Source organism: Dendropsophus ebraccatus, chromosome 6 (genome assembly GCF_027789765.1).
Source record: "Dendropsophus ebraccatus isolate aDenEbr1 chromosome 6, aDenEbr1.pat, whole genome shotgun sequence".
Taxonomy (NCBI): Eukaryota; Metazoa; Chordata; class Amphibia; order Anura; family Hylidae; genus Dendropsophus; species Dendropsophus ebraccatus.
In genome coordinates, this window is record NC_091459.1 from 100,452,790 (window position 1) to 100,466,331 (window position 13,542).

Consider the following 13,542-nt stretch of genomic DNA (forward strand, 5'->3'; position numbering starts at 1 on the left):
TGGTAGATTGGCGCTCGCTTACTGAGCCTATTACACGGCCCGATAATCGTTTAACAAGGGCTGCAGGGAAATCGTTACCGATGTGCTTGCAGCCCTTGCTTAACATTATACATTACCTGTCCAGGCTGCAGGGCTTCTCTTGCGGTCTTCTTCATGGTGATTGATTGGCTGAGCGGCCTGTCAGCTGAGACAGGCAGCTCTGAAGCTGGAGCGTGCAGGACCCAGGGAGAAGAAGACCGCAAGAGGAGCCCTGCAGCCTGGATAGGTAATGTATATCGTCAGCTGCCAGCCGCACAGTGCTATTACACACAGCAATGTGCGGTCGGCGCCCGACAATTATAGGTTCAAACCTATATCAACGATCAGGTGATGATCATTGTCATCGGCTGATCGTTGTATTTATCACACAGAGCCATAAAAGGCCGAATTTGGCCGATTATTCTTCAGTGTAATAGTACCCTTACACACATGTCAGCTACATTAAAAACAACATCAGAAGTTAGTATATAATTTGTTCAAACCATATTGCCTCATGTACCACATGCTTGGTCCTGTGACCCCCCCGTGCTGGCTTTGCAGTGGTGGTGGTCACCGACCGACCAACAACACTGTGTCATTGATAGTAGGAACTCATGTTTATCAGTTGGTACATGAGGCAATATGGTTTGATCAAATTATATGCTAACTTCTGATGTTTTTAATGTAGCTGAAAAGCTTTAGTATCAAACCTGTGTTAGATGTGCAGCCATTTTCTTGTTCTCCAGGCTTGTGCACTACTCTTCTTGTGCAGCAGCTCAGTAGTCATGAATGGGCTCATTTGGCTCAGGGGTAGTGCTGGGTTTATCTATACACCTCTGATAATTTCTTTAAATATTTAAAGGGGTTATGCAGTGCTACAAAAACATGGCCGCTTTCTTTCAGAGACAACACGACTCTTGTCTCCAGTTCAGGTGCGGTTTGCAATTAAGCTCCACTTCACTTCACTTCAATGGAACTGAGCAGCAAAACCCCGCCCAAGCTGGAGACAAGTGTGGTGCTGTCTCTGGAAGAAAGTGGCCATGTTTTTGTAGCTCTGAATAACCCCTTTAAAGGCAACGAATCATGCAAGAATCTCTATATATAAGCTCCTACATGCTCCCCAGCATATAGGCATATAAGTACTTTTTAAAAGCAAGCAGTTTCACAGAGAGGCTTTCCCTGAGAGCCGACACATCCAGGTAGGTGTGATTTCCGGCAAGATTTCTCACCAGCTGTGACTAGTTCGGAGCTCCTGACTGCCCACATGACTAGATGAGTTAGTTTTTACTTTTGTACTTTTCGGAACACACAAGTAATGATTATAGCATTTACAGGTACCTATATGCCCGGAAACAGTGCTGGGGGCATATATTTAGCCTATTTATAGCTGTAACAGCGATTTCTGTATAATTGGTACCCTTTAATTTGTTTGGAGTATGGGTGATAATGGGCGTTTTCTAACAGAGCATCCATACAAACTGCCACTAGGGGGAGCTAGCTAGATATGTATTTCTACTGTAACTAAAGTAACTGAGTAACTGAATGTAAATCTGCCTGGCATAAACATATGTCTATCCTAAGCTAAAAATAATATAAGGAAACAATTTAAGAGCGAACCAGATGGACCAGGCTGTCCTTTATCTACCGACTATCTTTTATATTTCTGTGTCAAGTGAAATTAAAAGCCCCAACCCCATAATGGCACATTAAGAAATTAAATATCACCATCAACTTTGGGCTTATTTTCAGTAAATTAACTAGTGTAAACACTATACTGCCCACACTATACGTACCCTTTATTGTCCCGACAAATCTCATTAAAATACTTCCACTTGACCCATTAGAGAACTAGAAGATCTTATATACTTGATCTTGAATAACAATAAAAACTATAAGGTTAGCACTAGACAAGTCATCTTAATTTGATAGTGTAGCTTTTGGGGGATTCTATTTTTTTTTGTGTTATTTCACATACAACCTATTATGTTTCATTAATGTATATAATGATGCAATAAATACAAATTATTAATATAGATATAGATAAGTAACAGGAGAGGTTTTAAAAGAATCATAACAGAACGCATTTCTTATAGACCATTAGCATTGATAACAAACTATAACTATGAATTATCTTCAGTATAATGCATGAAACAAAGAAACACTCAACACTGCCACCAAGTGGTCAATAGTGTTTTTGACATTATTTTAATCATTTGCTATCCTAATTGTCCACACGGTGGCGCTGTTATCCTACATTCTGCATAATAATATGTTAAAGTGGTATGGAAAGATTGCTCTTCAAAAAACAATGTTAACCAAAACCACCTCAGGCTCTTGGAGGTGTGCAGCTTGCAAGGTTACATTTATGAGTTTCCTATGACAGCTTTGAGGTGTAATTTATTTTAATTTTTTTCCCATAAAGTCACACCATGTTATTTGACAGACTGTGATTTTCAGGATGAATTCCCTAATGAATAGTTATACTGAGAAATTCGGCTTTTACTTGAATTTTGAATAGGTTTCTGTTTTTCGCCAAACCTTCAACTTGTAAAAAAAGAATGAAAAGCTTAATTTACTTAGCTGGTAACTAAAGATCAGCTATGTATTAAAGGGGTTATCCAGTGCTACAAAAACATGGCCCCTTTTGCCCCACTCTTGTCTCCAGATTGGGTGGGGTTTGAAACTCAGCTCCATTGCAGTAAATGGAGCTTAGTTGCAAACCACACCAGAACTGGAGACAAGAGTGGGGGATAACTCCTGGATAACCCCTTTAAATCCTGGCTGTCCCGCACATTTCCCCCATACACACACAGCACTTCTGTCACAGGGGTACCTAAGGTGTAGACTTTAACCTTTAATCTTGCTCCAGAACTGGGCGGCTTTTTATATGTTTTAAAGCAAATTTTTATTTGACCTTTCTGTTCTTGAGTTTTACCAGTTGTTTGCATCTTGAGATAAACCCTCTGTATATTCATTCATGGAGGTGCGCTTTGATTGTAGACCTTGACAATCATATGTGAAGAGGTTGTGAAGGGGTTTTCTTTACCTAGGAAAGATTATGCAATTACCCACTTTCATTGCCATTGGGCAGTGCTGAGCTCACTATTTCCTAATTTTTTTTTTTTTGTAAATATAATTCTATTTCTCAAAATAACACAGAATTATCAAGCAAACCTCTATGATCGTCATATGTAAGAAAAAAAATCAGATATTAACAATCTTATCCAGAAGAAGATGCAGTAGAAAAATATAAAAATTAGTCCACAAAGACAGCTCATTCCCAAATAACTCCGGTGTCTCAAACATTATAACAATATAAGCCTGGTATCATTGAGATCAGCATATGAGGAAAGGAAAAAGAAATAACAAAGAAGAAAAGGGAAAGAGAGAAAAAAGAAAAGGGGGGGGGGAGGAGGGTAACAGGGACAAGGGAAATAGACAAAAACAAGGGTACAAGGAACAATGAAGGAGGGTGCTTCACTTATGATATTTCGTAGTCATATCTAAGAAAAAATGTCTTATAAAGTCTTTGATCCCTGTTGAGAAAGCCATGTGGCAAGGTCTCCAGAGCCACTAAAAGTGTCCCAGGAGAACCAGGGCTTTGTCTACATAGATCTTTCTCGGTCAGTAATAGCCGCCAGTTCCTCGATCCGTCTAAGGGTACTATTACACAGAACGATAATCGGACGAATTGGCCCTATCCGGCCAATTATCGTTCCTTGTAATAAAGACAACGATCAGCTGATGATCATTGTCATCGGCTGATCGTTGATATAGGTTCTGACCTATATCGCTGTCCGAGCATCGCTACGTGTAATAGCGGTGTGCAGCCGGCGCTGACGATTAGCAAAGAAGAATACATTACCTATCCATGGTCCAGGGCTCCTCTTGTTTTGTGCTTCCCCCCGGGTCCGCGCACTCCAGCTTCAGAGCGGCCTGTCTCAGCTGACTGGCAATCACTGGCTGGGACCGCCGCAGCCAGTGATTAGCTGAGCGGCCTGTCAGCTGAGACAGCCTGCTCTGTAGCTGGAGCGCACGGAACCAGGGAGAAGCAGTGTCGTAGCAGTTCCTTTTTTGAATCGTTGCAAAGGACCCCTTTGGAATAACAGGAGTGGTAAACCCACCATTTCCTTCTTTTAAACAATGTACCAAATCGTTCACTGGTCCATTTATCCTATATCATATGAAAGGAATGGCATTAATTCTTATACAAAATTTCTAAATGGAGAGCTAATTTGATACTATCCAATGGCTAGCTACCAATGGCAGAGGAAATGCACTGCAGCGCAGTCCACTCCCGCTCTGTGTGAGGGAAAAAAGAGTTGTGCTCATAATGTAAGTCTATGGAGCCTGATTTTTTTTTCTAACACAGAACTGGAAGAGGATCGAGCTTATCGCGGTCTTCTCCCGGCTCATTCTCCCAATCGGTGCAGGTCTGAACACTTAGACCCAGGCCAATCAAAACTTTTGACATCACTCTATGACATGTCAAAAGTTTTCACAAATGACAGTGACACTTTAAGCTCTATATAGCTTAAAGCAGTAGAGAAGAGATTTAATAGATTGGCCTTTTCCTTATTATCCTCCACCAGATGGTTTCACACAGATCAATAATACAGATGTATGACATTGCATCAGTTTATTCTGTTCTATGTCTGTATCTGATATTTTTTCTTAAATGTAAATTTTTAGTAGTAATTAGAGATGAGCGAACCTTGAGCATGCTCGAGTCGATCCGAACCCGAACTTTCGGCATTTGATTAGCGGTGGCTGCTGAAGTTGGATAAAGCCCTAAGGCTATGTGGAAAACATGGATATAGTCATTGGCTGTATCCATGTTTTCCAGACAACCTTAGAGCTTTATCCAAGTTCAGCAGCCCCAGCTAATCAAATGCCGAACGATCAGGTTTGGATCGACTCGGACCCGAACCCGGTTCGCTCATCTCTAGTAGTGATATATTGCATAATGATAATGACTGACTGAGATCACTCTGCTGCTGGTCGATTATCTGTTTAGATGTTGCAGTCAATAGTAGTGGTGGTACTTACACAGTTCTGACAATTCTCATTAGTGAAGTGACCCCAGCAGCTTCACTGCAATGTAACTGTGGGTACCGGCCACTTGTCATGGTAGGAAGAGACCTTGGGGCCTGTCGGGACTGATCTGCTGTTATAGTTTGCCTGTGGAAAGCTGTGCCAGCAGAGCACCAATCCAGTAGGTCAATGTAGTGCAAATGCATTGCACTGATCTATACAAGCAATCAGGTCGTTTCTTAGGTGGACTTGAAAATATATTAAAAATAAGTAAGAAAATATTTCTAAAATATAATTTAAAAAAATCCTATTATATTAAAAACTCTTTTCACCATTTTCCAAATTAAAAAAATGTAAACAAAAAGTGACACTTATCCCTCATAATAAATGAAAAAATAATAAAAGTGTTGGTCTCTGAAGGTAAGGAGAAAGAAAATGTAAGGCAACAATCAAAATGTGTGTTGTTGGGAAGGGGTTAAAGGGTCACAGTGGCATAATTATTCAGATACGGAGGGTATACATGTGCGTGGTGATAGAATGAGCTAGTATGGAGGTCATAAGAGTCAAAACCATCTGGGCAGCAAACTTTGACTGGAAGAAGTCATCATGGCTGCCTATAGAGAAGAAAATGAAAATGAATGACACAAATCAGAGAAGATGTCACTGGTAGTGGTGGTAGGGTGTGGGGGGTACCAATCATTCGACATTTGATTACTGGTGGCTGGAGACAGTCCTAGGGAGTCCTGGATATCATGGATACAGATGCTATGGCTGGTCGATATGCTATGGCTGGACTCTGAAAGTGAAGGGGGTGATTAATGTTTCCTCTAATCAAAGTAGTTAGAATGCTGGGCAATGTTCAAGCAAAAGTGGCTGATCTAAAAACCTATGATAAAAACATCAGTACATCAGTCAAAAAAGTAACATACACTAGTCGTGTACTAACAGCACTATACAAGGGTCAAATAATCCCTCCACTCCACAAGCACATATACTATATATACTGCAAAGACCATAGGAGCTCTGCAACCCGCATGAGTGATTACAGTTCTACCCAGTGACTCATAGGTGACATCCTCTCTTTTTGGAGTTGCTCTTTTTCTTTTCTCCTCTTTCTAACTCACCATGAAGACTTTTTGTCCGTCATATAGTAAAATACTGAGGATGCGATCTGAGGATGCAGAGAATGGTGTCAGTGGCTCGGAGCAGGCTAATGTTCAAAGTGGGGAATCCCCAGAAGCTGTGTGGCTGCTCTCCCATGCAGCTTAATGGGGACACTGGTGGCAACCCACAACTGGCCGCATCTCAGCAGTCGCAAAAAATCCATTCTTAGGGTGTGTTCACATGTACAGGATCTGCAGCAGATTTGAAGTTTCAGATTCAATGCAAAGCAAATCTGGGCCATCAAATCTCGTGCAGATATTGTACGTGTGAACGCACCCTTAATATATTTAGGGAGCATTCCCACATGCTATAGATTGCATGCAGCCAAAATCATGTGCCCCCATGTGTTCACCAATGATTGTGCGATGTTGCTGGGACTTTTGGCAGCGTCACATGACCATTGGTTCAAGGGGTTATCCAGCGCTACAAAAACATGGCCGCTTTCCCCCTACTGTTGTCTCCAGTTTGGGTGGGGTTTTGAAACTCAGTTCCATTGAAGTAAATGGAGCTTAATTGCAAACCGCACCTGAACTGGAGACAACAGTAGGGAGAAAAGTGGCCATGTTTATGTAGTGCTGGATAACCCCTTTAACCCCTTAACGACATCGGGCGTAAATTTACGCCCTCGCAGCCTGGTACTTAACGCACTTACGCCCGATGTTTCCCCGATCGCTGTGTGTTCACACACAGCGGTCGGGGAAGATGGCCTTCTCTAATGTATAGCAGGCCATCTCTGCTCGTCGGCACGGGGGGTGATTAACCCCCCCCCCCCCGTGCCGACGATCGCTGCTATCGGCTGATCAATACAGCTTTCAAGCAATGGCGATAGCCATTAGTGGCGATAGCCATTAGTGTCCCCAACAAAGATGGCGCCGGTGCCACACCCACGATCGCCGTGATAGGCCGGCCAGTACCGGCCGGCCCATCACGGCGATCTAACAGTTAAAAAGTGTCCGGCCGGGTTCTGCACCCCTCAGCTAGGTAGCTGAGGGGTGCAGAACAGGTGTGTGTGGTGCAGGTGTACCATACTCACCTGATCCTGGCCTCCGGAACGAAGATTCGCAGTCCCGCGCGTCCTCTTCTCCTCGTCGCCGCCACTTCGGGGTTCGTTCGGTCTTCGTCGGGAATCTTCCGCTCTTCGGGCTTTTCCGTTGCCCTCATCTTGGGCCATCTCCGCCAGCTCCATTCTACTGCCCCCTAGCGGCTGATCAGTGTATATTATACACTGATCATTTGCTTTGGGAAAAAAAGTTTTTGTTTTTTTCCAATTTTATTTTATTTTTTCGCCCTAACGCCGCTGAGTGCTGATCAGCATCGCACGTAAGTGCGCCGCTGATCAGCAACTCCTCCTTTTTGGCGTAGGGGTGTTTTTCCCCCCTATATCCTACCGCCACTGTCTGCTGATAAGTGCCGCACATAAGTGCGGCATTTATCAGCAGCTTCTTTTTTGGCGTAGGTATATTTTTTCTCACTGTCAAAAAAAACGTAAAAAAACACTACATTACACCACACTACACAAAATAAAGTTTTACACTACACCAGAACACATTTACATACACCATATACTAGTCCCGTATAAAGATGGCCCCCAGGGTGTTTTCGGCGTCAGACGCATATGTTATTATTGCCTCCGACACTGAAACAGCCAGTGAGGATGAATGGGGGGATCCTTCTTTTCTCCATTCATCCTCATCCTCCAGTGACGTGTCTGGGAATAGCGTACACTGCCCCCCAGACACGTCTTTTCCGCCAGTACCGTCCCAATAACGGTATAGCGTGAAATTCTCCAAACTCTGTGAGCGTACCTCAGGGTACACTTACAGATTTAGGGTACGTGCACACTGCGGAATGGCGAAGGATAACCCTTTGTGCATTCCGCAGCTGGCACCTGCCGGCGGACTAATGTGGGCGCGCGTCTCCCCCCGTGTCATAGACTCAATTCTATGCACGGGCGTATTCCATCGTCCATCCAAAGAATGAAGACATTGGTCGGTACCACTGCGGAATCCGCCCGTGCATAGAATGGAGTCTATGACATGGGGGGAGACGCACGCCCACATCAGTCTGCCGGTGGGTGCCAGCTGCGGAATGCGTGAAGGGATATCTGTCGCGATTCCGCAGTGTGCACGTACCCTTAGAGTGTATGAGGGAAGGGACACCCGAATCCTGCATACCCCCCCCCCTCCCATCCTCGGAGTTAGTGGGGAGATCGTTCGGGAACTGATCTTCCCACTGCTGGATAAAGGTCACCACCTGTACGGGGATAACTTTTATACCAGCACCCCCTCTTCCGGTCCCTTGCTGCCTGAGCTACTGTAGCTTGCGGCACGATCCGAAAATATCAGAGGCAGTAATAGAGCCCTAATATTTAGCAGCCATGGAGCGGACCCAGCGCTTCTGGATATGAAGGACCCCATATCGCACCAGGGCAACATTTTCCGGGTGACGTCCCGCACACAGGAGAATGGGAGACCCCAGAAGTGCAGAGTGTGGCATAACAGGGGGATCAGGAAGGACACCATTTTCCAGTGTGCCACCTGTCCTGATCACCCTGGCCTCTACATACTGGATCGCTTCAAGGCGTACCACACGTCATTGGAGTTCTACATTTTCTAAATTCTGTCCCTTATTCCTATTTCAGGGGTCACGTTGATCCAGGGATTATTCTGATCGCCATTATGGAGTCGGGAAGGAGTTTTTCCCCTGTGAGGAGGCTACTGTTGTCTACCTCACGAGGGTTTTTTGCCTTCCTCTGGATCAACACAGGTTGAATTTGATGGACACCTGTCATTTTCAACCTTATAAAATAATAATTGGCCTAATACCCCCAAATAAATTAGAATTGTCCCTTTTCCCCAGCTAAATAGGTATGGCCGCCATTCCCATTAGAGGATGCCATGATGCAATTACAAAGCCTCTGTGCGGCCAGGACAGTAGAAACCCCCCACAAGTGACCCCATTCTGGAAACCACACCCCATAAGGAATCTAACAAGGGGGGCAGCAGGGATATGGCCCCCTGGTGATGGCCACATTTGGGACGTGAAAATGAAAAAAATTGTATTTTTTATTTTCCTGGCACATGTTCGACAAATTTGCCCGTCACTAGTGGGGTCCATATGCTCACTGTACCCCCTTGTTAGATTCCTTATGGGGTGTAGTTTCCATAATGGGGTCACTTGTGGGGGGTTTCTACTGTTCTGGCAGCACAGGAGCTTTGTAATTGCAACATGGCCTCCATCCTCCATTCCAGCCTCTAAATGGCGCTCTGTCCCTTTGGTGGCTTGCCCTGTGCCCATATGGCACATTATGTCCACATGTGGGGTATTTTCGTACTCAGGAGAAAATTCCTCTACACGTTTTGTGTTCATTTTCTTTTTTAACCTCTTGTGGAAATGGGAAAAATCAAGGCTAGACCAACATTTAGAGTAAAAAAATGCTTAATTTTTACACTAAATCATTGATCTTGTCTTGATTTTGTCATTTTCACAAGGGGTTAAAAGATAAAAAAAAAACACAAAATGTGTAGAGTAATTTCCCCTGAGTACAAAAATACCCCACATGTGGACATAAAGCGCCATGCGGGTGCAGGGTAAGCCTCCAAAGGGAAGAAGCACCATTTGGTTTTTGGAGGCTGGATTTGGAATGGAATGGATTTCGAGGGCCATGTTGCATTTAAAAGGCCCCTGTGTTGCCAAGACCGTTGAAACCCCCCACAAGTGACCCCATTATGGAAACTACACCCCTCAGGGAATGTAACAAGGGGTGTAGTGAGCATATGGACCCCACTGGTGACGGGCACAATGTGGCGTGAAAATGAAATATTACATTTTTTACACTATAATGTTGGTTTTAATTTTTTCATTTTCACAAGGGGTTAAAAGAGAAAAAAACACACAAAATGTGTAGAGCAATTTCCCCCGAGTCCGTAAATACCCAACATGTGGACATAAAGCACCATGTGGGCGCAGGGCAAGCCTCCGAAGGGAAGGAGCGCCATTTGGATTTTGGAGGCTGGATTCGGCCAGAATGGATGATGAACGCCATGTCGCATTTACAGAGCCCTCGTGCTGCCAAAACACTGGAAACCCCCCACAAGTGACCCCATTCTGGAAACTACACCCCTCAAGGAATCTAACAAGGGGTGCAGTGAGGATATGGACCCCTTGATGACGGCCACATTTGTGCCGTGAAGGTGAAAAAATGAAAAATTTCCCTTTCACGTAACATTGTTCCACATTTGTGCCCGTCACCAGTGGGGTCCATATGCTCACTGCACCACTTGTTAGATTCCTTGAGGGGTGCAGTTTCCAGAATGGGGTCACTTGTGGGGGGTTTCAAGTGTCTTGGCAGCACAAGGGCTCTGTAAATGCGACATGGCGTTCATCATCCTTTCTGGCCAAATCCAACCTCCAAAAGCCAATTGGCGCTCCTTCCCTTCGGAGGCTTGTCCTGCGCCCCCTTGGCACTTTATGTCCACATGTGGGGTATTTCCGTACTCAGGAGAAACTGTGCTACATGCTTTGTGGGTTTTTTTTCCTTTTATCCCATTGTGAAAATGAAAAATTGAAGGCTAGAACAACCTTATAGTGTAAAAAATACATTTTTCTTTTTTCACGCCACATTGTTCTGAAAATCTGTGAAGCACCTGTGGGGTCCAGATGCTCACCTTGTTACATTCCTTGAGGGGTGTAGTTTTCTAACTGGTGTCCCTTTAGGGGTGTTTTTTAGGTTTTGGCACCCCAGAGCCTCTGCCAACCTGAAGTGGTACAGTCAGAAATGACCAAATATAACGGAGCCATTGAAATTCACTAGGCGCTCCTTTGTATCTGAGGCTTGTGGTTGCGTCAAATAGCGCAATAGGGCCACATATGGGGTATTTCTATAAACTGCAGAAACGGGGCAATCAATATTGGGGTGAATTTCTCTGGTAATAAGTTTATAAATATGAAAAATATTGGATTACAATAAAATCTCTGCACAGAAAATTAAAATTTTCAAATTTCTTACACACTTAGCTTTTATTTCTGTGACTCCCCTAAAGGGTTAAAACACTTTCTGGATGTGCTTTTGGAGAGGTTGGGGGTGCAGTTTCTGAAATGGGGTGCTTTGTGGGGCTTTCTAACATACAGGCCCCTCAAATACACTTTAAACCTGAACAGGTCCCTAAAAATATCTGATTTTGAAATTTTACCGAAAATTTGGAAATTTGCTGCTTATGTTTTAAGCTTTCTATTGTCTAAAAAAAATTAAAGATCGTTTAATAAATGCCGCCAACATAAAGTAGACATGTTGCTAATGCTATTTAATATATAATTTATGTGGTATAACCATTTTCTGCATAACCCAAAAATTTTCAAAGTTGGAAAAATGCATTTTTTTCACCATTTTTAACGTTATTTGGTTTTTTTTCATAAATATTCGTTATAAATATCGACTCAAATTTACCAGAAATGTAAAGTACAATATGTCACGAGAAAACAATCTCAGAATCAGCCGTATAGGTAAAAGCATCCCGAAGTTATTAATGACTAAAGTGACACAGGTCATTTTCAGGCTCTGTCCTTAAGGGGTTAAAGGGGTTATCCAGCGCTACAAAACCATGGCCACTTTCCCCCTACTCTTGTCTCCAGTTTGGGTGGGGTTTTGAAACTCAGTTCCATTGAAATAAATGGAGCTTAATTGCAAACTGCACCTGAACTGGAGACAACGGACAACAGTAGGGGGAAAAGTGGCCATGTTTTTGTAGCGCTGGATAACCCCTTTAATCTGTGGTGGGTGTAGGAATGCAGCCTTGGTGATAACTGGATCCAACTTGCTAACAGGGCTGTGGAGTCAGAGCTAGTTTTGTCAGGAGTTGAAAAAATGTACCGAGTCTGACTCTAACTTTGAAAAAGATGTTTCAAAATTTTATAATTGAATTTTCATATGAATTTTATAAATGTTCCTCATTAATATAGTTTATATTCTATCAATCTAAGGAGATTATTTATTAAAACCAGAAATACCCTTTCTCACATACATTTAGTTTCCCCATATATCAGTACAATAAAGTACTGGCCTATTAGATAGGGGAGTTCGGGGAGAGGTTGTTGGTCACCATTTGGCAGTTTGTTTCTGAGCTGGAAGAGTCCATTGTGTGGGGGGAGATCTGTGCTGTTCTCTTCCTGGATGCAGAAAATTGTATATGAGCAGCAGTGTAATATGAGGCTATCCAGTGTAATATAGAGGGGGTGAAGTAAACATAAGTAGTGTAGCAGTAGCCTCTGTCCTCAATGTGGTGTTTTTTTTCAGCGTGCTATGGCTGCAGCAGGCTGTTTGTAAGTGTATGTGCAAACTACGGAATCCTGACGGACTCTGGCAGCCACGTGCATCTCCACTGCTCCCATGGGCTTCATTCTATAGTTTGCCAGATTCCGCCATCCGCCCGAAGAATGAGCGGGTTTATTCTTTAGTCAGAGCCAGACTGTTAGGAAAACAATAGACACCACACTGCTTCGCACATCTGAGCGACTGGAAACCATTTACTGAAACCAGGATTGTGCGATGTGTGATCTGGAGCACCAGTGCTGCGGAATGATGGATAGTGATTTCTACAGGGAGCAATAGGGGCCCGAGGAGGATATTTAGAGGTCAATTGTAGAACTACCCTACCACTAACTACCCCCAACATCATTCACCTACTTCACATCCCTACCCTACTACTATATAGGCCCATTCACACTACAGAATTAGGGCAGCATTTCAAGCGGACACCACTTGAAGTTCCGCTTGTTCCACTGACTGAATAGAATGTCTCACGCACACTCAGCCATCCGCCCAAACAATTGACATGGCAATTCTTTGGGTGGAAGGCGGCGTGTTCATGAGGCATCTTATTCAATCAATGGAACAGGCAGAACTTCAAGCGGTGCAGACTCCGCATGAAATTCTGCCCTAATTTCGCACTACCCTACTATCCCCACCATCACGCTGCTGCCTCATATCACTGCCCTACTACTCCAATCAATCCTCCTCCTGCCTTGCAGCACTACCCTACTACGGTCATCATTTGAGGGGGGGTTTAGTTAGGAGATTAGGGCCTCTGTTGAGACCCCTTATTAATGGCAAGAGACTAGGTTGCTACTCATTGAGCTACTTTCTTTTTTACCACTTTACTGAAACAAAATACTGCTAGTATGGCACAGCCAAATGAATGTGGCGCACAAAAAGGGCACAGCTAACAAATGTTATGTTCCAGCTAATGCACAGTAAAATGTTTTGGAAGCCATAAAACCCTCTTTAGAAAGGATTATCCATAACTTAAAAGCATGGCAATTTCTGGAAGA